This window comes from Corvus kubaryi, unplaced genomic scaffold, assembly GCF_017639235.1.
Source record: "Corvus kubaryi isolate FWS band 111438036 unplaced genomic scaffold, C.kubaryi_AGA036_p1.0 37396, whole genome shotgun sequence".
Lineage (NCBI taxonomy): Eukaryota > Metazoa > Chordata > Aves > Passeriformes > Corvidae > Corvus > Corvus kubaryi.
Genome location: NW_024581135.1, coordinates 31351500 through 31378050, shown reverse-complemented (window position 1 = coordinate 31378050; position 26551 = coordinate 31351500). Strand labels below are relative to the sequence as shown.

General features: G+C 40.0%; 1 protein-coding gene across 9 annotated transcripts in view; it reads left to right on the top strand.

Annotated features, from left to right (window-relative positions):
- Positions 1 to 634: 634 nt before the first annotated feature.
- Positions 635 to 26551, top strand: part of GULP1 (GULP PTB domain containing engulfment adaptor 1) — a 150026-nt gene continuing 124109 nt past the window's right edge. For 2 of the 9 annotated variants that reach the window (XM_042041716.1, XM_042041717.1), the window contains exon 1: positions 635 to 701. The gene's annotated coding sequence lies outside the window, so the exon portion shown is untranslated. The remainder of the gene's footprint in view (positions 702 to 26551) is intronic. The other 7 variants (XM_042041720.1, XM_042041721.1, XM_042041719.1 and 4 more) reach the window with 5 other exon arrangements.

Genomic DNA, 26551 nt, shown 5'->3' with positions numbered 1-26551 from the left:
CATCTTTCATGTGCTGTTAAGAAAAATTAATCAGGGAGAGGAATAATAGATTAATTTCCTGCCTTTCCGCAGACACTACATGCCTTCTTATTGGCAGTATCATGGCAGAAGGCCACCAGGAATAAAAGAAATACGGCAGACATTAATTCCTTGCCTTTCTACAGGAAATGCTTTGTCCCTAACTTGCACATACCATGACTGTCATAAAAATATATTGGTTTACACTGTTCTGGTGTTTCTAAAGCGCATTTTAATGGGGATTGCATGCTACAGACGTTCTCCAAAGTCAGAATGATGTTGAGCATCTGTTCCCTACCAAATCCATTGCAGCTTTAACCAAGACCTGTGCAAGTGTGTCTATTATCTTTTCCTTAGGAGATGCTTCCTTGAGAAATGTAGATTTATTAGCTGCGTTCTTCACTTTCTCAACTGCTGCCTACTCTTCACGCCTTCTTTTCTCCCGCTCCCTGTTGTTGTGTTCCCCAGCCCTCGGCGGGGCTGGCGGGCGCGGCGGCGGGAGGCAGGGGGAGCCCGGGAGCAGCGGCGGCGGCCCGGCCCGGCGGCGGCAAGCCCGGCAGCAGGCGGGGTCCGCACCCGCCCGCCCGCGCTGACGTCAGGAAACTTTCGGGGCGGCTGTGGCCGGAGCGGGCGCCGGGAGCGGCGTGGAGCGGCGGCGGGACGGGCTGCTCCATCCCCGGCAGGTACGCGGCGCTCCGCGCCCGGTGGCACCGCGGAGCCCCGTGCCCCCGGCAGCCCCTGCCCCGCGGTGCCGAGGGGCGGCCGGCGGCGACCGAGGGACGGAGGGAGGGATGGGGGTGTGAGCGCCTGTTGATCGCCGCGGCGGCAGCGCTGCCCCGGGCTCTGCCGCCCCGCTCTGCCGTCGGCGGGGAACTTGGCAGGGACGGGCGGAGCTCAGTGCGGGTACCGTGGTTAGTTCGCGGGGCGAGCGGAGCGGGGCCGGCGCCGGGCGGTCCGTCGGTGCCGCGGGTCCCGCCTCACCTGCGTGCCGGTGCCGCTCCCGCGGGGTCCGCGCTCCCCGCACCGCGGGCCGCCGGCAGCGGCTGCTCCCCAGCCCGGCACCCGCACGGACCCGGGGGTCTCGGACACCCGGGCAGGGCTGTTTGAATTTCAAGTAGCTGCGAATAATGAGATGCCTTTCATTCGGGGTTGGGTTTTTTGCCTGTAGTAAATACAGTAAAGCCTTTATCCGAGATGAGGTTTTGTTTTCCTCGTGAGGCTCCGCCGTGGCAGCCCGGCGGTGCTGGGCGGCAGCCGAGCTCGCCGCTGGGGCTGCTGAGGTCTCAGTTGTTGTACAAGGGAGGATCTTCGGCTCGTAACCAAACCCAAACGACCAAGTTAATTTTAACTCCGCGTGTGTCGGGAGGGTGGAGTGCTGGAGGAGTTTGCTGGATCATCATGCGAATAGAGAGAAATCTGAGCAAGGACTGCAGGTCTGCCTTCTAGTCGGGGAGGGAGATTCAGGGAGAAATTCTCAGTTTGAGACGGTCTAAAAGTTGTATGATAATTAGAGGAACATGTAAAAGTATGTTGCTCATTTAATTTAACCGCCTTTCTCATTTATTAGGGGGCACCGAGAGTCAATCAAAGGCCCGTAAAGGTTAATTGTATTCTTTATGCAAAGGAATTGTCCCCCTTCAGAAGAAATAGATTTCTGGGGTCTTTTTTGAACTTAAGACACTCATTAGATTTCTAATTTAAATAGCATGCAACTTTTTAACTTCTCAGTTCCTACAGTTCCATCGCAGTTGCAAGTTCTTAAAAAGTCATCCTTATGGAAAGAAAAAGTTATTGTAACTAAAAAGTTGTTAAAACCCCCCCAATAAACTGGAAAGCAAGACATATGTGAAGGTGATTGTGAAGGTGCTTTGAATGTTCAGAGAGTCACATAAAATGTTTTAGCAATATATTTGGTTTATTCAGTATAAATATAAATAAGCATCTATATTGACATATTATATGAATACTTCTCCTTTTAGAAATTATTTTCAGTGATTTTCTTCCCCTGTATGTTAGACTAACATGTAACTTGAGTTGTACCTTTCAGTTGTTGTAGGCATAAACAGTACTTCAGAGCCACTTAGGGTGTCAGTCAAAACAAGACAAAACAATTCACTAGAAAGGAAAAGAATATCTTTTTGAAGGTCAACCTTCTATTTTTATGGCAGTTTCAGAATGATCAGTAAGTTTTGCCTCACAGTTGTAGATTTACTTGGTTGATTTGTCAAGCAGTAGTATGTCAGGTACAACTTCAAATATTTGGAGATTATCCTCATGAGCTTAGAGAAAGAAACAAAACAGGGTGGAAATAGTTTCATGATTGTTAGCCACACAGTTTCCTGGGACACATTTTAAGTGTATGAATGTGTTAGTGATTATAAATCTCATTAAAGGCATATGTTTACGTGAATGGCTTGAATGAAGAGTGATTTAGGAATTGAAAGCCTGGCATTATGGCACAGTGTTGAAGGGTGCAAGGGAGAACTCTGGTTTATACTTTCAGCAGAGCTACAGTGGCAGGAATATCAGCAAAAGGAGACTGGAAATAAGCAGAAACAAGTACAACCCTGGTTGCCTGAGAAATTAGGGTGACGTGATTGGGTGTGCCTTGTGAGTGATGAGTACAGAAATTAAAATTATTGCAACAGTGAACTATGATACAATGTTCTGCATAAAGCATTTTACATCTCATGAGAAAAACCTGCTACTGGAGGACCGGAAAGGAGGAAGATGTAGTTAACAGGAGTGGAAAACAACAGCGGCTATTACACAAACTGCTGGTTTGTACTGCCTTCTAAGTCTTTGGAAGTAACTTTGTAAACTTTTTGAGGGTTTTTCTAGAATTCAAAGATCGTGCATCTGCTGTTCTGCAAAACACTCACCTGATGTGTGCCATTTCAGAATTTCCTTTACAAGCTTATTATAATTTGCTAAATAACCTTGTCTATTGCCTGTAGACAAGGTTACATTTCGTGGTTCAGTAGCAGTTTGTAAACATTGTTTGTAATGTGTGATGTTTGTAAATGTTACTGGATGCTCTAAAAGTCATAATCAGGAGACTTACCTGAAACAGTTGAGAGGTCAAATACAATAAACTGGAATTTGTATTATGATTATAGAATTAGTTTTTCTCTTGAGATAATCCCTCAAGAGTGCATTGCTTGAACATGTCATAAGAAAATAATTAGAACTACCAGCTGAATTAATTAAAGGAGAACTTTAGCTTGAACTGGGGAACTCACACAGCTTGAAAGAGAATGAGAGAAACTACCTTATCACTACATTGTGGTCATGCCTAGTATGGCTTGTGTCGGGATTCTAATTCTGTCATTTTTTTCAAGAGAACAAGTAGAGCACCGAGAGCTGAAAAGTCCACCAGGTTCTGTTCAAAAAAATTGCAGGTCCCTTAGAATTTTCAGTTGTTATCAATGGTGGAATGCATGGTAGAAGATGAGTCTGTGTTCCAAGTAATCAGCTCTTGAGATGAGGCAAAAAATCATTAGTTCATGACTTAATAGAGTTGTTGCATAAGAATATGATAATTGGACACAAATAAACATTTTCCCCATCGCCTTTTTTGCCTTACTGTAATCTGATTTTTTGAAGGGATAAGCTCCTTTAGAGAATCAGGTTGTATTCCAGAAAAGAACAAACAATACTGCCCCTGTTAGAACACACAGTGCCTCTGCACAGCTACCTAACAATATTCTCTTTGGTTCTCTTACCTTCAGTATGTAATGATTCATGCAGATATATGTGTCAATATCTTTGGAAGTAATTTCCTTCCTAGTATCTCCTGAATACCTGAGATCAGAAGGTTGGCTTTGTTCGTGCAGCTAGTTTTGCTACCTCACTGCCAGTGCTCCCCTGAGCATACCCTGTGACTTAAATGCTTCATCAAGCTGTTTTGTGGATTTTCTGTTGTGGGATGGCAAACTATTGCCATTGAATGAGTAGCCTTAATCTGGGCTTGCAGTCATGGCCTGTGTTGGTTAGGGCTGGGGGGAAGGAGGAGGTCGGTTTACTCAGTTATCTTCATTTTGTGGTCTGTCCTCAGGGCACAGACCTGAATGCAGGAGTGGCATTGCTGCCCACCCTTTCAGTCTCAGATATGCAGCTGTGGACCTTCAGCTGTGGACCTTGTCTGTGCCACTCTATTTGCCCAGGGGCACTGGAAGGCCTCTGAGAATGGTCAGTAGTAGCTCTTAAGTCTTAAAAATGTTTTTTCTTAAGCATTTTAATACACTTAAAATGCATTTTTTAACCTAGGCTGCATCTCCACCCCATGTAAGGAGTGGACAGTCCTCTGAAATGCCCCCCTTGCTGTATGGTTTCAAAGTGTGTTTGTTACACTAAACTGAACATCAAGAGTCCAAAGCGATGTTACCACGGATTATATCCAGGATTCCAATAGAGAATTCATCCAGCTGAAAACACATCATGAATTCCCACAAAAGAATTTCCACTTTCATTCCTCCTCTCCTCTGCCAGTTTAAGCAGATGTTCTTATCACCAAGCTAAGAGGGTCCTCCAAATTGAAATATTGTTTTGTCAGGCTGAAGTGACTTAGGTTTCTGATGTGTAATTACATATCAGGCAAAGACAGAGAGAATGTAGAACTTTGTAGCTGAAGGAAATAAACATATTTGTAGAACAGACAACACCTGGGTTTCTGACAGCCATCTAAGTAGTTTTCACTGAAGCCGGAAGCAGAACTCAGGCTGTAACACCTACGGTTTCACACAGGCTGCTTGAGAACTTGGTAAAAAGTACTGGAAAGCCCCTTAGATTAAGGCACTGGGTTTCTTTAACTTCTGCAATATTCTTTTCTGTTTTGAAGGGCAGCCATTAAGAAATCCTGTTGTTTTAATTCCAGAGTCTGACACAGTCATCTTATTAGTATATAATCACTTGGTTACTACTATAGTAACCAAGTAGTAACTAAGCTTGCATATTCTGGTTTTATTCTGAGAACTGAGCTGGGTTTTCTCCATTTACTGTGTCACTTGAAGTTATAGAGCGTCAGCAACCTCTGTGCAGCCAAATATTTTTCTGTGTATTCTGTCAATGATACCTGATCAACACCCTCCCCTTGCAGTGGTGTCCACAAGTTTAACGTAACAATGTGCTGATTGAAGACTGCTGCTGGCTCAGTTGATAGAATTAAGGTGGGTTTTTTCTTTTTGGTCACCAGAAATTAGAACCATAATCTGTGGAAATTGTTTAGATATTCTTGTTATTCCTGTGCTGTAAAGATATTCTGAGCAATGCAAGTAAATAACACTTTTATGTTGAAAAATATGGGACTTCTAAGGCAAATCTTTTGGCATTCAAAAGTGTGTGATGGCTGTTTCTAGCTTGCTTTATTGCTTTGTGGAGAGGGGTATGTGAGTACTCCAGTACTTGGGAATAGATATGGATAGAGGAGCTTAATCTCCAGGGTGCTTCAATCTTCTCATAATTCCCAAAATAATATGAAAGCTGTAGAACTCCATGCAAATTCCTACTCATTCTTTTTAGATAGAATGGAATAGTTTTTTGAGGACTGTTGAGTTCTCTGGAACATTTCAAGATCTTTAATGTGATTTTTTTTTTTTTTTTTTTTTTTTTAAATTCTTCCTCTGCTCTCTCCATCCCCCTGCTTTTAATGGGAAAAATTCTGACCAAAGGCAAAATGCGGCAGTACCACGGTGTGCAAAGCAGAATCCTGACTAGTACCTGTTGTGACATTTAATATTCTATTCTGTTTCCATTTTTGCTCTTTTACATGCAGATGTCAGATCTTCAGGTCCTTCTAGGCAGAATAGGACATTAAGAAGTTAAACATTGTGCTTAAAGTTTTTAAGTTATCTACTCTATATCCGTGTTGCCCTTAAAGGTTTTTGCAGAGTTCTCAGCAGTCTATGTGAAATCAAAATTGTTTTCCACTGAGCAAAAGGCTGGGATGAGGTTGCTGCTGCTGTAGGGAAAGGTGAAAGGGAGGTGGTTACCCATTCTCCCTGCAACTTTCATTGTGGCAGGGGGACCCTGGGGAGAGCTGGTTTCTTCCCGGCTGCAGACTGGGCTGGCTCAGCTTTGGCAAGTCTCTCTTGTGGTAGTGCTGGTAATTTATATCTGCTGCCCAGTGTAATTATTGGTTTTCTGATGCACAAAGGTACTCCTGATATTAATGAATGTATTTTCTCTTTTGTCAGATTGAGAGCTTTTATTTTATTGTTTGTGTGTGTGTGTGTTTATGCATCTTTTAAAGAAGGTATCTCTTGAAACAGCAGCATTTTTTTCTTAATCTGTTGTGAAATCTTCTGGAACATATCACTGAAGTGAGGTAATGAGCCTAGATAAAGGACTGTGTTCCCAGTAAAACAGATTATTTTTCCTGCAGTCACATCTCAAAATGTTGTTTGGAGCAGCAACCATCTTTGCATGCCAGTTACATTAGGAGTTGTTTAAAAAAGTTTTTTGTCCTCAAATGTATTTTTTTAACGTTTGTCCAGGCCATCTTTCCAAGTGCCTTGCTGTGCAGATATGTGCTGTCTCTAATGCTTTCTTCGTACACACTGTGTTGGCAGCTGAATGCATTCAAAGATCATGAGTCAGGTTCCCTAAAAAAAAAAATCATAAAAATAATGGGATTTAAAATACTATAGGCTCTGTCTTTGTGAACATTTAGTATTGTTTTCCTTCTTTAAAGCTTTTTCTTTCCACAGGTATGTAGATCTGAACTTCATTTTTTATTGAAAACAGATTGTTTTATTTAATGCAAGCTCAAAATTTTAGGACTTGGATCTTCAAGAAAAAGTCTCTTGTGAGGATTGCCCTACAGCTGAAAATTCTAGCTGAAAGCGTTTCTCTTTTGTGTGCTTACCAATTGATAAAGTGGCAGAACCATCGTTTCCAAAGCAGTGGACACTTGGGATTGAAGCTAAATGGTGGCTTCATGTTGCAGGGTGTGGTATGCCCGAGTTGTACCTGTTTTAGACTAACTGTAGTTAAGATTAATGTGTGAAGACTTGTTAAAGCAAAAAGTGAGCAGTGAAGTGAATATGGTATATGATGCTGCATCTTTACTTGGGACAGAAAATAGCAGCAGGGGACTGATGATGTAGGCAGCAGAAAGTTTGAGACATTAACCCCCGCCATGGTGCCCCATAATCTGTTTCACGTGTGTAAGCTCTAAAACAGAGCCTGCTGTGGATTTGTAAACACAAAGGTCTTTAATGTCTGAGATTAAGACAGTCTTTTTCTTGATTCAAGCAGCCTAAAAATTGCATTACTAATTTTGTAAGTTATATGTTGCATTAATATTCAATTTATCATGTTGTGCAAATGGGCTTAGGATGGAAGAAATACTTTTCCAATAAATTGTGCAGCTGGAGCTGTTACTGATTCCCTAATCTTTTTGTGCTGTATAGTAATTGCACTTAATTGTTTGCTTTTGCTGTGTTTTATGGTGTGAAATGCAGTATGTCAACACTGCTGAATAGCTACGTCAGTGTGTGTAATGCTAATATTCTTGAAAGAGAGAATTTCCAGGTTTTACCTGACTGGATGAAACGTCTTGTGTAATTATTCATTCTTGTAATCAGGGTTTGTAGTTGGTGTTTCTTGGTGGTGGGTTGGTTTTGTCTTTGCGCATGTTTTTGTGCAGGGTGGTAAGAGAAGAGAGGGGCTGGGCCCAATGCACGTGCCTGGGAAAGGGACAAGTAAAGTAACATTTTCTTACACGGCCACTTAAACTGTTAGTATGCTAGCGGTTAAAATTCTTGTTGAATTGCTTGCAGTCCTTATACTTCAGTGGAGCTCTCCAATGCTAATTCTACTTTTTATTCTTTTAAAAGCATATTAGGTTTCTTTGGAGACCAAAATAACTCACCTAGAAGCATTCCAGCATGTAAAAATGATTATCCATTTTCCCTCCCATCCCATTCTGTGATGGGAGCTCTATTTCTGGGTTAGTCCCCTCTGGTTTGAAATTGTACCTGAGAAACCAGTTGGTCTGGGAGAGGGCATTTGGGAACTTTAGTTCCTAGCCTCAGTTCTCTCAGGGACTTTTTCTTCTGCCCTTAAAGACAGCAGAATCTGCAAGCTGTGCTTTAACCTGGCTGTACTGACTGGCAATCCCATATGTTTGTCGCCAGCACTGTCATTAACAGCAAATGTGATAACCTAGAAGAGCATATGAGCTATTTATTGTTTTCTCTTTCAGAATTAAGTACATGTCCCAGAGGTCTCGGTTCCAATCCCTGTGTTTTATGGCTGAGGATATTGAATGTAGCTATTAAGCTGCTAGTCTGGTTTTGTATTAGTAATTTTCTCTGATACGAAGAGTAATTCCTGAATCCAAATCATCAGCTAGCATTTCAGCCATGCAGCACTGAATGATGTGCTTGCATTGGTAATACCCCCAGCTGTCAGTACAGCTATGTGGCTCTTTTTTTACTGGTTTTGACTGGGATGGCATGAGACAGCTGGTGGCTACGGACACTGCAAATCTGCCAGTGTGTAAAGCTCAGAGCAAGCAGAGCCTGCATGGGTGTTGCAGTGATCTGTCAGGAAACTGAAGTGCAGTTGACAGCACTCTTAGAAACAAGTGGGTGTTTGCGTGGCTTTGGTACTGATTGGCAATGCAAAAATGATTTAACTGCACAAGTGACGGTGCTGCTGCAAGGAAGGAGGATTTCTGTGCCACAGTAGGTGAGGAAAGTGTGCTGTACTTTTGAGGAACTGCTTTAATGCCCTGTGTTCTGTATTGTGTTTATTCTCCAGTCTTGCACAGAAGTGGAAATGCTGGTAGTTATCCATAGCAGTAGATGTAAAATTGTCACTCTGCTTAGATTTTCCCTTCTGTGTTGGGTTTTCTGAGGAGGAGAAGGAGAGGGTGTGACTAGTTAGCAATAATATGATGTCATGGCACTATGCTTCATGCAGCTATCTAATTAAAATAGATAATTGAGAAATAAGACTATTCTATGTGGGCATTTATTATTAGATGGCAAGAATAGCATGTACACAATAATACACATACTTACCTTGTTCCCAGTGTATCTGATAGCCTTCAATCTTCTCTGTCTTCAAAATGTACAATTTGCACCATGAATTCTAAATCTAGCCTCAGGTTCAGAAAAGACTGACATGCTTTACTGAACAGTTTGCAGTCTTCAAGTTTTGTTTTTCCCAAGGTCAAACCTAATAGGATAAAGGATATCTTAAGAGCAAGTGTAATTTCATTGAACTAGAATGCATTTACAAAATATCTTTACCTGAATTTTATTCTCATATTAGTCTGTTTTTTCTTTTAAATTCTCAAATTTCATAAATAAAGCAATGACATAGTCTTTACTTTTAAATCTCCAAAGATAGAAAGAAATGTAGTCACTATAAAAATAGACGCAACATCATTTGTTTGAGTATTTTGTTTGAAGCCAGACAAGAAAATGATGTAGAACTAATACAAATGAGAGGTGATATTGTGTGGGTAAAGTGAATAATTTTCAAGTGCTCATAGATGAGGCTTTGGATGAAGTGCGTCAAGTGTAGTCTGGTGTTGACCAAGGTGATCATTTAAAATGGAGTAGAAAGCTGCGTCCTCTGGAGGCTCTCTTGACAGCAGAGACTTTTTGGGGAGACTCTGTGTGTTTCATATACTTTGTGTATCCAGGTATCTTTGCTGGCCTCTGATCTGCTGATATGTTTCAGGTTTTCCTCATCTGTGGTACTTTTGGCTTGAATCTTAAATTCATTTCAAGCTCCACTTCTGGAAGAATCTGGGATACTTCAAACAGAAGTGCAATATAAGAATGAACAGTCATCATCTAAGATCTTGACATCCAGAATTCAGAGCCAAGTCATGTTTTGATGACTTAAGGATATTGTACTTTATTATGTAGCATTTTCTTTCTGTTCCTGGAGGATATCCTGAGTTTTTATATTTTAATGGCTTATGAAATATTCCTAAATAAGACTTTCTCCCCCTTCCCATTTTGGAGTTGTGTTTCCTCTGAAGCATTGTTAGGCTTGATTAGGATCTAGGAAATCTTTTACTAATGAGTCAGAAAAATAAACAAAATCTGAGCAAGCAAAAGGTGAGGAATGGAAAAGACTTTTGGTTTAGATGAGTTTAAATCCTTTCAGCTCTGAGATGAGTTTATGGGTTATGGCATATCTGTGGGATATATGTGCTTCTTCAAAAGGGCCTGAAGGGAAAGCTTTCAATTGTAACAAATCTGTCATGTAAAAGATGGAAAGCAGTAAATATGCTTATAGTTATAAACACTAATGATTCCACAGCAGTCCCTTAGGTACTTCTTACTCAGAAAATTGTCTGTGTTGTGACTCTATGTGCTTTTCAGTTTGGGATTTCAAGTTTTTTGACACTGTAACTGAGCCGTGATTATAAGGTATGAAGAAATGGACCATAAAATAGATGTTTAGTGAAAGGTAAGTAAAAGCATACTTAGTAGGATTAGTGGAATATATTCGAGATGTGTTGCTCGCATACCCATGACTACTTAACCACTGAAATAATCTGTTGCTATTTAATCCAAATCAATTACATTTGCTAGGTCGTCTGGAAGTTACTTTACTGAATAAGTTATTTAGTTGCTTAGCCAAATGGCAGGAGGAAAAAAAAAGTCAAAGTATTGAAGAAATATGCCTTGACAGTAAAGAACATAATAAAATGCTAAGGATCTCAATTCTGAAAGAAGTGGTTGGCTGGAAATAATTGCCTGAATATTTTGAATTCACTATGGTGAATTTTGCCAGATGCTTTTGAAGAATATTTATGTTTGTTATTTGCTGTGGTGCTTCTTTTTTTTTGCTGCAAGGCATGTGTACTTCTGGGTAATTTGATCTTGTTTGTTTATGGTCTAAATACTTCTTTTCCCCCCAGACAGCACTATTCAGTTATATATTATTTCAGCTGCTTTTTGGAAAACGTGATACAAATATAAGTCCCAGGCAGTGTTTGTCTAAGGTAGAATCAAGTGTATTTCTTCTTAATGACAAACTTGGTGGAATCTTGACATATCTTGAAGTTTGTATTTCACAATATACCTGGGAACATTTTACAAGGTAAGATTTTTCAAAAGATGTTGCGGCTCAAATACATTTGTAGCATGTCTGGAGAAAGCAACTTATTAACTCTACTCTGAGCCTCTGACAGTGTGGAAGGGTGAAGGGTGGGGAGAGTGTTTTCTGATCACTCCTATCTTGTCACTTATTTGGAAATGTGTCATTTATTTGAGCCTGCCCTGGCATGTGGATATTAGGAAAACTTGTAGGTATACATGGCAAAGTACTGGGTAGTGCGAGGGCTGAAATGTGAAAAATTGCATTGTGAATGACTGCAATTAAATGGTTATTAGTTCTGTTTTGTACGGATGTAGGAACCCTGCTTGTGTCTGATTTCTCAGGGAGTCAGGGTGTTCACCCTGTAGTTTTTGAAGTCATTTAGAGAGAAACGATGCCCATCTAGAGAGAAATGAAGTGGTTGGAGCATTTCTCTATATGTTGCCACCCTTTTCCTGCCTAATGCACCTTTCCCTGGGTACTGGCATAGGTATTTTTGGTATGGCATTGGGAGCTGGATCAAGTATGACCAAGAACTGGGAAGTGGGAGGAATAAGTCCGTTTATACATGCTCAGTCTGACTGTGGAGCAACAGAGTCAGATGCAATATGGTTTCTTTTCCAAGTAGCTATAAAAACCAGGCATTGGTTCATCGTACGCAGGTTTCCTCAGTGCTTGCAGTGTAGTTCATGGCTGACCCGACCAGAACAGATTTATCCACATGAACAAAGTCTCTATCTGGCCTTCACTGTTGTACTTTTATGCTCTTTAAGGCACCCCACTTTAGTAAGTGAGGATGAACAGTGCTGTAGTGCAGAAAACCAGAAAGCCTTTTGTTACTATATCCAGTTTATTTAACTTTGTCATTAATTCAGGTTCCTATGTGTGTGTATTAGGAAGGTTTGTTTTGTTTTCCTGCTGAGCTCTATCAGAAGAAAACAAAATGAACAAAAAAACCACCTCCCTTTAAAAGTGAGGAATATATTGACTTTTGAATCCACCAGAGCTCAGCTATCTATTAATTAATAACAGAAAAGAAAAAGAAGTTGCAGAAAACAATGTGGTGGCTCTGTCTTGTCCAGTTGTCCCCTGCTCACCCCCATTTAAAAGATGCTATTGCTAAAGATAGAATTTTGCCTTTGAATCTCCACTTCTATGAGGTTTATCATAGTATGGAACCACATGCCAGAACTTAATTGCCTTTTGGCAGATCTTTGTACAGTTAATGGTGCTGCTGGTGCTTGAACAGAGAAGGATTCAGGTGCTCAAGGGACTGATCTTTTAAAAGCAGGCAGACCATTTAAACTGTTTTTTTCCAGCTAGTCTCTTATGGAATTGGGCTGCAGCAGAGTAGTCCCATTTTTCCTTTTGCCTCTCTGCCTGGCAGTGATTTTGCAACTTGCTGGAGTCCTCCAATAAAATTTTCATGCATTTCACAAAATCTGTTGAATTGTTAGAAAAGAGAGATTGACATCAGTGTTCCTGTATTTTTGGTGATGGTTACCTGCAATAAAACCTCTGATGGAAAGATTTTTTTTTTCTTGGTCATGGAAATTTTTCCATTAAGCCCTGTCATAATGGATGCAACCTTTCCAGCACTTTGTTTTGGAGTGGCCTTATAGGTGCACAACATCGTGAATTTTAATGTGAATTCTTTATCATACTCATGGGGTTCAGTCATCTCTATTATTTATCTCCTATTTTTATCACATTTGATCACATTCTGTTTCCTTGAAACTTTTGTTTTAGCCCTCTTCAGTCTGCTGTTTCAGTAGACATAGTCTTTTATTCAGTTGTGCTTCAGCAGAATTGGCATGTCACAACTAATATTGTACAGCAGATAGAAATTTCCTTGTTTTGCCTTCTTCAGTGTTCCAGTTTTTTTGGGAGTGGGCTATCAATCAAATAGCTTACCGCTCTTTCTATAGAATTCTCAGTTTGCTGTAGGTGGCCTCTATGCATTCCATATGCTCCCAGGATCTGCAGTCAATTTTTACTCTTACAAATATTCCTCTGGAAGTCTGGATAGCTTTAAAGCTGCATAGTTTGGTTGTGTTCAGATGTCATTTTCAATATTCTTGGTTCAGCAATGCTCTAAATGACCTCTTCCTCTATCTGCACAAGATTCAGACTTGCCAGGTTTTTTTTTGTATTTATTTTTGGGGGTTTTTATGGCTCGGCATGCTTTGGTGAGCTCTCAAATGAACCAAAAATTAAAGGAGAAAATCTTGTGTGCTGCCTCTGTCTGTTCTCCCCTTGCAAGCAACTATGTAGTAGTGTCCATCTAGGGGCTTTGAAGGTTACTGTTATTACATGAAAGAATTTTCGGATCTTGTAGTTCACTGGGTTGCTTCATCAGCTGTGCTTGTTTGATTGGTACCTTTTCTGTACAGTAATTATGTTGCTTTTTGTTTGATGTTAATTTTGTCCATGTTTGCAGGGTTTTTTTGGGTTTTTTTTATCATTCATTTTAATTGGAGAAAATTTTAAAACACTAAATTTTGCTTTCATGTGCTTTTTCAGTTTCCTGTTTCAGCTGCAAATTTTTTCCCTTTTTATATTGTCCACTATTCCCTTTTTACCTCTATTTCTCTGCCACATTTTTTCACCTGGCAAAATGCAGGACTTGGTCATTGCTTCTTACAATCTCATTTGCTGATTTCTACAGCTCAATGTCACTTTAGTGTTTTCCTTCTTGCATTGAAACTGTGTGTGTCCATCTGCATCTCCCAGTTCATTTTCAGAGGTTAGTGATAATTGATGAAAGCAAGAATTGGAAGTCTGAAGGAATATCTCCACATTTGTTCCTTGTGCCTGATCCCCATCTGTGATTGCTCAGGAGAAAACAAGGAATAGGTCTGACTCAAACACTGAGGATGCAATTTCCATGTCTACTGTGTTTCATAAATACTCTTTTCCTCTGACTACTTGGTGATTCTCCACATACTCAGGTTTCCATTTATGATCTGACGTAGACAATAAGTGATAAAGATGTACCAAAACATCCTGGGTTTAAATATGATCTGGTGTTCTCCTCTGGATGAAAAGATGAGTCCTGTTCAAAACTGTTTTCCTTTCATCTGCTGCATTACGGTGATGTCATGGATGGGACATTTTTAGCCACTTGTGGTTAATTTGATACTTAATATGTTTTACAAATGAGGCTTTTCCTATTATTGTTCTTTTCTGTGATGAGAAATACAAATGTCCTGAAGAAAATGCTATGTATAATTTTAGCTGAAATACAACACTGATCTGAAGACCAAGTAGGACTCTAAGATGTGATGATATCTCAAGCTTCAGCAAGTCTTTTTGTAGATTTATGGTAACTATTAGGTTATATGCTTAAAGTATGTTTTTCTTCATTTTTCAAGTAGAAGGAGGAAACAACCATTCAATTGAAAAAAAAATGCTTTGTGGTGTCACTTCTGTCATAGCAATAATCATAGTTGGGGGGGAGGTTTTTGGCTGCTGGGCTGTTTTGTGGTTTGTTTGGTTTGTTTTATATGCACTATGAGTGAATGGAATACATTAATCCTGATGTCCTAGACTTTGAAATGATAGTATCATCAGTGACCTGCTTCTTTTCCAGTCCTAAAATGCACACTGAATGTGGTCATATCTGTGAAAGGAGGATATATGGGATTGTACAGAGCTCTGGACTGAAAATGTAAAGAATATGATGGAAGAATTCCTTGTGGTGAAACAAGTATTTAAAGACAGCCCCTGGCTCAAACTGCACAAGTGAACAAATTAGATGTTTTGGTGATGCAGACTGGGACATTTGTGGCAGAGAAGTAAAGGTTTTGCCTTTAAGCTTTGTGCACCTACATCTGTTTAGTCCATTAGTCATATTGTTGACACAGCTTGAATTTGTATTTATTGTTTGAAAACAGAAAATATTCTTAAGCCTCTTTGCATATTATATCCTACGTGAATGCACAATTTGTGTTTGGGCTCTAGATAACTTACCAGTGTTCCTAGCTGAATTGTGTATTACTGTCAAAACCTATATGTAAGATGTCTATTCTTACTTACATTTCAATATTTCTACTTGATACTGTATGAACACTTGATCACCTAGACCCTGGTTACTTTAAAAAAAAAATTGTTAGTTATAAGAAGTAGTCTGTTTTACTTGTCATATTTGTAAGCTTCAGTAAAGAGAATTCAGTCCCCAAAAGGAAGACTTGGTTTTTATAAATCCAGAACGTGCAGTCCTATTCTTCATAATCCAGGTGTAACAGAAGTATTTTTCCATGCTACCTAGCAAGTATGTCACTAGGTCCAGTCACGATAACAAACAGCCTAACAGTTCTTGAGGTGATTGTGATTTGTTTAGGGAGCTGCTTTCGTTAAGATAAATCTGAGTAGCTGGTAGTTTTGTAAAGGTGGCTGGCTGTGTGTGGGGTGTGTCTAATGAAGATTTTGATTTGTGAAGCAGCAAAGCCAATGTAATTTTGTTTTTTATTATTTCTTGAATTGGTTGCTGGAGAATATATAGTTACACTATACAGAAGTCTTCTGCTGAAATTAGTATCTGTAAGTCACTGCAAGATTTTTCAATAGTGCATGTGAGGCTTTTTTTAATGTGCTTATGTTTAGTTCTGTTTGTTGAACCCTGACACTCAATGCAGCAGTATCACATTGATACCAATGGCTTAATAGGACTAAAGAAGTGGGGGAAAATAAATAAAATAATGATAACTTTTGTGAATCTATGAAGAGTCTTCCAAATGAAGAAAAAATGTCCAGTCCCATGCTTGAGGTTATGAACTTGCACACTAGAGTGCAGACAGAACCAAACACATCAGCTTCTGGTTTAAGCAAACCAGTAGCAGCTCCATTCCAGAAGTGCTGTGTGTTATAGCTCCAGAGTCATGTTGGCATGATTTAATACACTCTTAAGGCAATTCAGGAGTGCGAGAGCATTTGAGACATGGCCATAAACAGTGTGAAGTTTCAGAGGTCATCTGGGTTTCATGGCATCAGTCCCAAATGGGGTATTGAAAGGCAACCCACGAAAATATCCAGTTTCTATGCTGTGCCCCTACATTGCTGCCTCTCTGCTTATTCCATTTATATTTCTGTATTTCTTGGTGCAATGTCTGGCTGCCTCTACATCAGTTGTTGGTACGTGAGCATGGTCAGAATCTTTTTGTAGCTTCTTGACAGATACTATTGCTAGAGTTTTATTAGATTTTCTAGCACTTGTGTCATAACATATTTGATGTGCCATAAGATATCAGGAGTAATTTAGTCATATGTTATTTGGAGAAGAATGTTGAGAGAGGCCTTTAGGTTAATTTTTATATTAGCTAGGTTGTAATTTTAGTGAGGAAAAAGGGTTAGGCCTGTATGCTAGGCTGAGGAAAGCTGTGGCTTGGTATAAAACTTCTGTCTGCATTGCCTGGTTTGCTTTGGACTGCCCTTGTGTGAGGAGTAGCCTAAGGATTTGATGTGGCTTCTCTGTGGGGTGGCATTTTTTTTCCAAGGTCTGTGTATGTGTGTAAGTCAGTGTTCTCCCATATATAAACACAAAGGGTTTATCTTCCATGTGATAGGAAGACAGAACTTCATCCTCGAAACTTAGCCCCATCCTTGTAAACTTATTGCTCTCTCCGGAGCCTGAAATGGAGCTTAACATTCTGGGGAATGGGATTCCCGTCTCCACCCCATTTTTCTTATTTGATAGCGGTCAAGGTGCTGTAGGAAGCTTTTTGCTGATGTTAGGAATACCTGCCTCTAGCTCTTGGCTGTGATTTGAGCAAGTGCTGACTCTCATACCTGAAATCAAGGGCAGCCTGCTTTGATCATAAAATACTCCACATTTTATAGCTCTTTAGGAAATAACACCTGAGGGCTTGCACATGTTTCCTTGGCAGGTTGTTTCTGTTGTTTCTGCCAGGTTTTACTGCACCTGCAGCAAATCAGTTTGAGTGTAGCTGGGTATAAGCCTCCCACTGGAGGAGACAGCAAAATGCTTGATGATCATTTCAGATTGAGACCCCCAATTCTGTTGAGTAGCCACACTGACTAAATGTAAAATGAGCACAACACTATTTTTGAAATACGTTCAAGTTTGTGGACCATAAAGTGCTCTGGTGAGAGCTGCCAGAAAGCTGTCTTTTGTGAGTGTCCTCTGGCTTCACGCTGCACTTTAAGGAGTTTGTGGTAAATAAAGCATCAGACTTTGCAAAGGGCCATCAGACAAGATGCTCATTTGGTGGTTTGCACTTGTTTTGTGTATTAAACAAGGCAATAGCCTACAGAAAAAGTGTCATTGCACAATCATGTACTGTCATTATTGCTACACATAAAGGAATCCCAATTAGGAACGTGTAGACAACATTTTGCCATTTTACAACAGAGGACTTCAGAGTTTTCAGAAACTCAAAGTCCTTTTCTTCTCCTGGACTGTACTGATGGCCAGGGTTGCCTTTTTGTGACAGGAATTTTCAACTGAAGCACTCACTTCCTGCTATGTCCTCTGCTCCTTTAGGAAGAGGCAAGTTCACTGTCTTATGGGGGAATTTCTTCTGTCTTCCTGTTGTGTAATCCCTGCAGATTTTTCTTATATTTGATTAACAGCGTAGCTTCTGCCAAAGGGAATATTGGTAAATCCAGGATTTGTAAGAACTTTGCAGAAGCTGATCATTCTTGGAATACTTCATGTGTTCCTGTTCATAATTTAGGTTATAATATAGTTGAAGGAGTTGACAGTCACAGATATAATTCCTATTGGAAAACTAGGGTTGTTGCCCTTATGGGGTTTGACAACACACACTTTTGCAGAATCATTGTTTTTGGATCATCTGTTTCTTGTTCGGTGTCCATGACTAATTAGCTTATAAAAAAGTCATTGAGCTAATATCTTATAAAGAAACCTGTGATGTCAGATTTGATCCCCTAATTGTTCTTATAATGGGCATTTATTGGAGCTCTTTCACAAGTCAGGGCAATAGACCTCATTTTTTTTATACAGAATGTTGTAAAAACAATTGAACTGGCAGCTGATTAGAGTTTTCTATTCAGTAAGCAATTCTGGAAGACTGTGGGCTAGACAGTTGTCTGATTTGCCTAGGCTGTAAAAGTTAAATGTAAAGAGAGATGAATTTTCAGCATATGGCTCTTTGTTAGCAATTACATGCATTAGTGGTTTAGCTGGTGTATTGTGTCTGCTTTATAAATGTTTATGTTACAGCTTCCTGCTAATAGATATTGATGACTGGCAGTGTTGTGGAGGCACATTGTATGGCAGTGATCATTAGTTCTGGCCCAGTAATGATCCCTTTACATGTGTTTGGTAGCATAGCCAGTGCTAACCCGTGCTCCTGGAAACATCAGCTATTCTGTTGTTCCTTAATAATTTAACACAAGGTCATTGTCAGCTGGGATGTAAATGTTTAACATTTTATATTGAGCATATTCAAGTTTTAGAACTCTTTAAGCATAAGTGAACCTGGAAATAAAATTATGCTGATGCTTACATAAAATTTGTCTTATTCAGTCTGAGATAATTTGGAATGTTTTCTGATTGCCTAAGTACATGTATAAAGGAAATATGCAGTCTGTTTGTTCTGAAACTACAGAGAGCTCTGTGGTGAAAGGCAACTTTGAAACATCACACTCTTGTCGAAGAAAAATAATTCATTAACCCTTGTCCATAAGAACTGGGGGGAAAATTGTACAGTTATAACCAGTCTCTGGACCTAATGTCTCAAAAGTGTGAAGAACGGGATAAGTTTGAATTAAGCTATGATGGATATTTTGACACCAAAATATTTAACTTTTGCCATATGGCTTCTCTCAAACTCTGTACTTCTTTCTCCGTTACGTGTCAGCTCTGAACAGCATGGGGTTTGTGGAATGATCTCGTCAAGCTGCAGACACAAAACTGAGCTTTTTTTCAAGTATTTGTCAGTTAGAGACAGTCTTCTGGGATTGTTTCTATTAAATTTTTGTAATTGCAACAATGAATGTCTAATATCAATGAAAAGAATAAATGAAGTGTTTCTGGTGGCATTCATCCTGAAACCAAAGCATGATTAGCAAGTAATTAACTGTCACTATTATGTCTTTGCATGACTTCACTGGCTGGATCCCAGAAATACTGATTTTCCTAGTTGTGAAAAAGATCAAGGGCCTCTCTTGGGTGTTGAGTTCAGGTGGCAGAGTACAAATTCCTGTGACAAGTGTGAAAAATGACCTGTGGACCTTATCCCAGGTGCATAAGCCTGTAGGGCAAGGACTGCTGAGCTTTTCTGTGCCCACAGTGCTGTGGTGAACACGGCACTTTTTGCATTGGAAAGCTTTTAATTTGTCTGTGGATGTTGATAGGGTTTTTTTTTTAACCTGCACCTCTTCAGGCCACTGGAATTTGTCTTTTCTGTTTTATTTCTCCACATTTGATAACTTCAGAGGAAATGCCTCTGCTTATGAAAACTCGTATTTTAATCTGTAATATTTGGGGAAAATGATTTAGTGCATTTAAGGGGATTATTCATCACTTTGTGCAGACACTAAACATGCGCAAAGCCTCTGTACTAGACATGGGAAAAGTGCCCAAAGAAGGCACTTAAGTGATTTGTAATAAGATCTCATAGGAGCCTTGGAAATTCTTGGGACAGTTGTAGTGGATTTGTGTCCGAGAGAACACATCTCCCCAAAATTCTTACATTTGCTCAACCCTTGGGAGTTAATTAGTCCTTGGCACTGGCAAATTTTTCCTCTGGGTGTTAAAAAGGTTTCATCTGTACCCCAAATCATCTCTTGGTTCATGTCTGACAAAGTATTAGGCCAGATAAATCTGATGTCCGACATATTAGCAATGTATACAAGTATGGATTGAATATTTAAGTCATTTTATGAGTTACAAAGAGTTTGATCCAATGATTGTGGTTTCTGAAGTTTTTGACCGATACCTTCGAGGTGAGATGCAAGACACATGGAGAGGAGGGAACCACTAGATCAAGTTCAGTAATAACCTCTTTTGGTTTACTGGGTATCTACATTTCATCATATAAATGTGCTTACTAACACGAGCAGCTAATCCCTTATATTGGTGATCTGATGTAAATAGAGTTAATTTGTATTTGTTGTGGGATCAGAAATATTACAGGAGGTTTTAGTGTGCTGTTTTTACACAGGGGAAAACATATGAACACCTTTAGTTCACCTCTAGTCCTTTGCTATCTGAAAACTTCTGTTGTCACTGCAAGGCACATGAAACCATAGTAATTGTGGAATAGTGAAAGCTAATCTTTATTTAGACCAGTGTGGTTAAGATCTTTCTAACCAGCACATATCTTCAGACCTATGTCAATTTTTATTACTAATTCATGGTTCCTCGATGTGCCTTTTCTTGGCCATTATTTATCTCACTTTCACAGGCTGATTATTTTATCTGTTGCTTTACTTCCATTTCAGTGCTCGACTCGGTTAGATCACAGAATGTGCAGATGTATTTGTCAGTGCTTTAGGTGTTTGTTCAGAGTGAGGTTGTCATCACTGCTTTGAGAGAGAACAGAAATCTGCTTTTTTACTGGGTCACTTTCTTAGGGAAGTGTAGTGCTTAAAAAGTTACACTTGTCACCTTCTGTTGAATTTGCTCCGTTGGTTTCATTTCCATTCAAGTCTTTGCGTTCTGGTATAAGGAGCCAGTATCACTGGCCTGGTCAGATGGATTTTGAAATTAGTAGGACTCTCTGTTTAAGATTTGCTGTAGGATTTGGGTTACTGGTTTAAATTACATGCTCTGTTCTGGGGAGTTGGGAAGGGGAAATCCCTTCTAGAACTTGTCAAACAAGTTTATGTGCTGAAGATACACGAGTAGCTAGCTACGGATTTGTTCCTGATGAAGTCTTAGCAAAAGTTACCGTAAAACTGTGATATTTTTATTGCCTGACTTCCTTACAAACTTTTAAATTATTTTCTCCCAGGAGGATGCAGAATTTTAATGTGTATAGTTTATGTTAGAAGAATATAATTGCATTTTTGACCCAAGGCATGTGATAAAGGAATGTGGGGTGAGAGGATGATGTACTCACATACTGTCATAAGCAGTATTAAACAGCATGGGCTGTGCTCTCAGAGTCTGAGTAGGGAGTTACACTGTGCAACAAGTGATGATGTTCTGGCACGTGTAAAGCATCATAGCTGACGCTGAAGTTTCTTGATTAAAATATTTCTGAGAAATAAATCAGAAATAGCTAAATGGTCTGATATTATGCCACAAACTCTGAGGTTTGGCCTCTTAACTTAATGCAAGTCTTATATAAACAGGCTGCTGGGATTTTGCAAGTCGTTTTGGATTTATTTGGGGGTTTAGTGGTCTTTTTTTCCTTTTTTTTGGACTTGTTTATAACATAGATAAATCTTGTGTGTAAAGAGGTGGTTTTTCAAGGCAGCATTTGGTGTGTCTTCAGCCCTCAGCCTGGTGTTCCCATGCATCAGATTAAGTTGGTCTGTGGCATAAATTGGGAGATGTGAGAAGGAACGCAGAAATACGAGTTCTGCAGAATCAGCAGTATACTGAAAGTCTTCTGAACTTCAGATCAGGCTCCTAAAGATACATTTCAGCTGTGATTATTAGAGACAGAGAAATATAAATGGGCCCTTTCTGCTGGTGCTTGTCACATGGGACAGTCACTCTTTGTGTAAGAGTCTGTATGAGCTTCACTTGCTTGCCTTTTTTTCTGGCTTTTGCCTTTCTGCCTAAGAATAAAGCCTCAAATTTTAGTACTTGCATTGTGAAAACTGTTAGATACGTGTAGTTACAGTGAGCACTCTTCCAGTGTCTTGTTTATTGGGACAGAAGGGAGGGAATGAATAGAAAGCTGTTGTTTGTATCTATATTCCCTGATTACTCTTACTAGCATGCCAAATGTGTAATGAAAAACTGCCTTGTGAATTGTTGGTTTATTTATTTATTTCTTGAACAAAGCCTGGTGTGCTGATGTGATCTTATGGTTCCATAGGGGTAGGCTAATATTGTATAAGTGGCATTAATCTGGAGCTCTGTCTTGGCATCTTTAGCCCCACCTCTGGGATTAATGCAAGACTTTGCTGTCTTCCCCACTTCCCTTCTGTCTTTTCTATTAATTTACACAGTAATACTGGATGCTTATTATGTTGAAATTGGAAAGGAAAAAAATCTGTTTCTTAAGTTTATAAAAAGGCAAGCTTGGTGATTTTATATTTTTCCTTTTAGAAAGTGGTGCTTGCATTTATCTAAGGTGAGGGGAAAAACAGTGGAGGCTGTATGGAATGAAAAAGGAAGGAAGTTTTCACTCCACGCATCTTATGGTAAGATGTTTTTACCATAAGAGAAGCCTTCTCTGTAACAGATGTAGTTTTGCATGAGTTATATTCATCCTTTGGGACGTCCAGGTGTACTAAAACATCTTTAAGGACAAGGTGGTAAACCTCTGATTAGCTTAAGGAATGCTGGCTCCTGATAATTTTTTAATTGTACAAAACTCTGGATTAGGCAGTATTCCTTGACACAGGGAGGATGAGTGTTTATAAACCTGTGTTTAGAACCTAAATGTTCCTTTCACTGTCACCGTATGTATGTCCTTCCTTCTGATTTGGAGCTAATTTAGTTTAATTTTAATAAAGGAAAACCACAAATTACTAACAGGGCACTGAAGTCATTAGCTAACAGCCTCAATTAGCATAACACACAAAATGCAGAATAAATGCAGGATGAGCAAGACTGACTTAGCCTTGAATTTTCTGCTGTGTCCACATTACTGTGCTACAAGGCTTCATTGAGTAGACCTGACAGACAACTGGAGACTCAAAATGTTAAAGAATAAATTCCATTTTAATCTCTTTTGGGGAAAAAAAGCCACCAACTCTTGGAAGCAAGATAGTAATTAGGCTGAAACAGCATAGATTAGCCCCACTTAAAGTGGAATTTAATTATTTGGAAGGAATTAAATTAACATAGAGTCTGCTCAGTTTGGGGAAGAGTTTGAGTTATAGGGGTTTTTGTCAAAAATGTTAATGCAGTCTCTGTCCTATAACTTGTTAATTTAACATAACTTTCTTCTTGCAATTTTTCATCAATTCAAAGACAACTAGTTTTCTGTAAATAGCTCTTTTTGGCAGGAAAAAAATGTCAAAACTAGCTGGATTGAACTTTGGTTCCTACTTAGCAACAACTAGGCAGATAGGACAACATCCCCTCCTTTATTACATTTGAGATTTCCAGCCTTTTGCTTCCCCTGAGCTTGTTTGCTTCCTCTTTACTACCTAGGAATTGCCAATAACTGCAGCACAGCTACCAGGGAAGCAGTTTGGGATTAAGGAAGAGATTGAGTCATTTTCCCCACTCTGATTTGAGTCAAGATTCACAAGATGCACATGACCTCCACCTGTTGTGGGGAGGGGAAAGCACTTAGTGTTGTTCTGATCAATCTTTCACCATGGTTAAAGGAGGAAACACACAAGACCACTGCTGGTGGAGCCACACATGTGTCAGGAAGGCACTGGGCAAGGAGAGGTTCACTTTGTGTGGGAGCTGCTGAACTATTCATTTTAAGAAAGGATGGGAATGAAGGAATCCAGGGTGTAGTGGTCTGGTGCTACCATCCTTTGTGCAGTGGAAAAGAGGACAGTATTGATCACAAAGTAGCCTTCGGTATAGACAAGGTGAAGGTTTGGGGTCGTATCTGGGGACTCTTGTGAGAAAGGGCCAATCCAATGCTGCCTGTTTGCTCTGGCTGCAGCTTTTTGGTGCTGTTTGCACCTGCTCCTTGGGGAAAAGTTCTCTCAGAGCAGCTGCATGGGAGTTCTTCAGTGCCTTGAGCTGCTCCAGCATGTGCAAGCCCAGCCTTGGCAGTGGCTCTTGCTGCAGCTGGTGTAGGGCTGGTGGAGCATGGGGTGTTCCCTCTCATTTAGCAGTGAGCAGGGCCATGCTAGGATGTATACCAGCTGACTTCTTGCCCACTGCCTTTCAGATTAGAAATTTGGTGCTGAAAACACCTTGCTTTGGGTATTAGGAGGGATTGTCATCCCTTCCTCCCTCAAGAAACCCAAACCCACAATGCTGCTTTAGTTTCTTTTTGCTATTTGACTGTGAAGTATAGGACATTGTATTTTTAGTGGCAGCTTTAGGTTTCAAAGCGTATTGTGTGAAGGTCTCAAGAATCCTTTGAGCGTATGACTTCTCTGTTTTCTGCTGGCACAGTAGGTTTAAATGTGGCAGTAAAGAGTAATAGCATTTTAAGTTTGATATGTCTGTGGAATGTGGTTTGGGCATATATTTTTAAAAGGAGGAACACAAGTTCAGACTTGTATTTCCAGTGATAGACCATTTTGAAAAATTGTTCAGTTTATGGATAATATTTTCAAATTTCTCTTGCTGGGTTTTCACTAAGCAGGTTAATGGTGTGTGTTACTCAGATTGCAGTGAAACTGCAAAGGGACCCAAAGAGATCTAGTCATCCCTAACTTACTGTGAAACCCTTTGCATGCTGGTGGCTACAAGAATTAAGTTGGAATTTAAAGGGAAGGGGAGAAGAATGGAGCCCAGTTGGCTGTGCCTTTCCTCAGAAGGTGACTGCACTGTTTTGTACACAGACTCTGAACAGAGAAGTGGTGACTGTAATCTTCCTCCTTAGCTTCATTGTCCGGTTAGAAAAGGCAAAGGCTACACCAAAAGTCCAATTTTCTGGTCTGGATTTGAACAATGGGCTGGTAATCCTGACCTTTTTCCTTTTTTTGGAGAGGAAGGAATTAGAACCATTGGGATGCACCTGTGTTTTAATGCCTGTTTCTGTGGTGCAAAATCCTGCTGTGTTGGTGGTTTTGTACTCTGCAGTGAATTGTGATCACAGGACAACGTGGGCGAAGGCTTAACGTGACACGCCCTTTTGCAGAGCCTTTAGGACAAGGCAAAGGCCACCTTTGGAGGCATTTTGGGTTTGTTTTACTGTTGCAGAGAAATCTGTTCTGCAATGTATTCATTATACTGTGAATGAAAGAGCAGATGTTTTGATTTGAAAGGGAATTTTGTTTATAATCCTTGAGTATAAACAAAGTGTGGGGAGGAAGCCTTACTGGAAAGCAAAAAAACCTGGACCATCTTCTGTTTCAGCAAGTAATAACCCTTATGGTGTTTTGCATCAGTGACAAATGTGTGTACATATATTTTTAGAAGGGCTTCCAAAGGGCTCCCTGCTGTGTGTGGGTTTGCCTATGGTTCTGTTATGCAAGCCATGGGATATTCCCAGCTCTGCTCCCATCCTGGTTTAAATTCCCAGCCTGTCTTTGTGTGCCCCCTGTGAACTGCTGGCTGGTGCAGGGAGCGGGAGGCTGGTGAACGATAGAGCTGTCTTTCCGCCTCAGTTTCCTCATAAATGGCATCAAATGCTAATTGCTTTTCATTCTGCAGTTCAGCAAGAGCAGAGTGATACAGAGCTAGGGTTTGCTTTTCCCCAGGGTGCCGTGGGTGTGACTGATGGCACAGAGCCAGAAGAATTTGGCAAAGTAGCTGTACTGTAAAGGGAATAATCTCTTTTTCCTGATGATGGATGGCACTTGGAAGGCAGCTGAGCCTGAAAGCCATTTCTCATGCTAAGGCTCCGCAATGTGCAGGTCAGCCATTGAGCAAATTCAAGCCTTCAAAATGAGAGCTAATAGCTTGGCAGGTTATGCCTGACAAACAGCAAGTGATTTGATTTTAGTTCTTTACTGTGTGGGGTTTTGTATTTTTTTGTGGATCACAACATGTAGTAATTCTAATATTTTTCTAGTATTACATGATGATCTGTTTCTAAGTTCAGGAGTATCTTGAAGAAGACACATTCAGTAAGGACATATATTTTCATCCTCAAATATAGTACATTTCTCTAATATCTAAAAAATTATTTCTATTTAACTGCTGCACATGCTCCTATGAATCTAGGATTAAAAAATACATTTCAGCTGAGCAGTTTTTAAAATATTGGCCCCTCATTTTTCTGTGGAGCAAATTGACAGCTACCTGGGACAGAGAACCATGTGTTGCTCCCAAAGAAATGGTCAGAGAGTTGTGGAGTTGAGATTTGAGGGGAAAATCTGTAGTGGAATGAAGGGTAGATTCTTATAGGACAGTGGTTGGACAAGACACTTGTCTAATTTGACATGCAACATTCATAGCTCTTGGAGAGCTTATGTTGTCATATTTACTGTTGATTTGGTAAAAGAAGAATGCTGTCTGGAGTACTGCTGGAGGAAAGGCTTCCTGGGAAATATCCAAATACTGAGTTTACCCCTGCAAGTTTCAGATCTGTTTCTTGAAGAGATCTGAACTTTGAACAGCTGCTTTTGTTTGACGCTGGAGTTTGAGGAGATGAATGACAGAATTTTTATATGGAAAGTCCAATAATGATAAAGCATCTGCATAAGCAACAAAGTCCTAAACCATTGTAAAATGTGGATTTTTCTCCTAGGAGATAGGCTTGTGAGACTC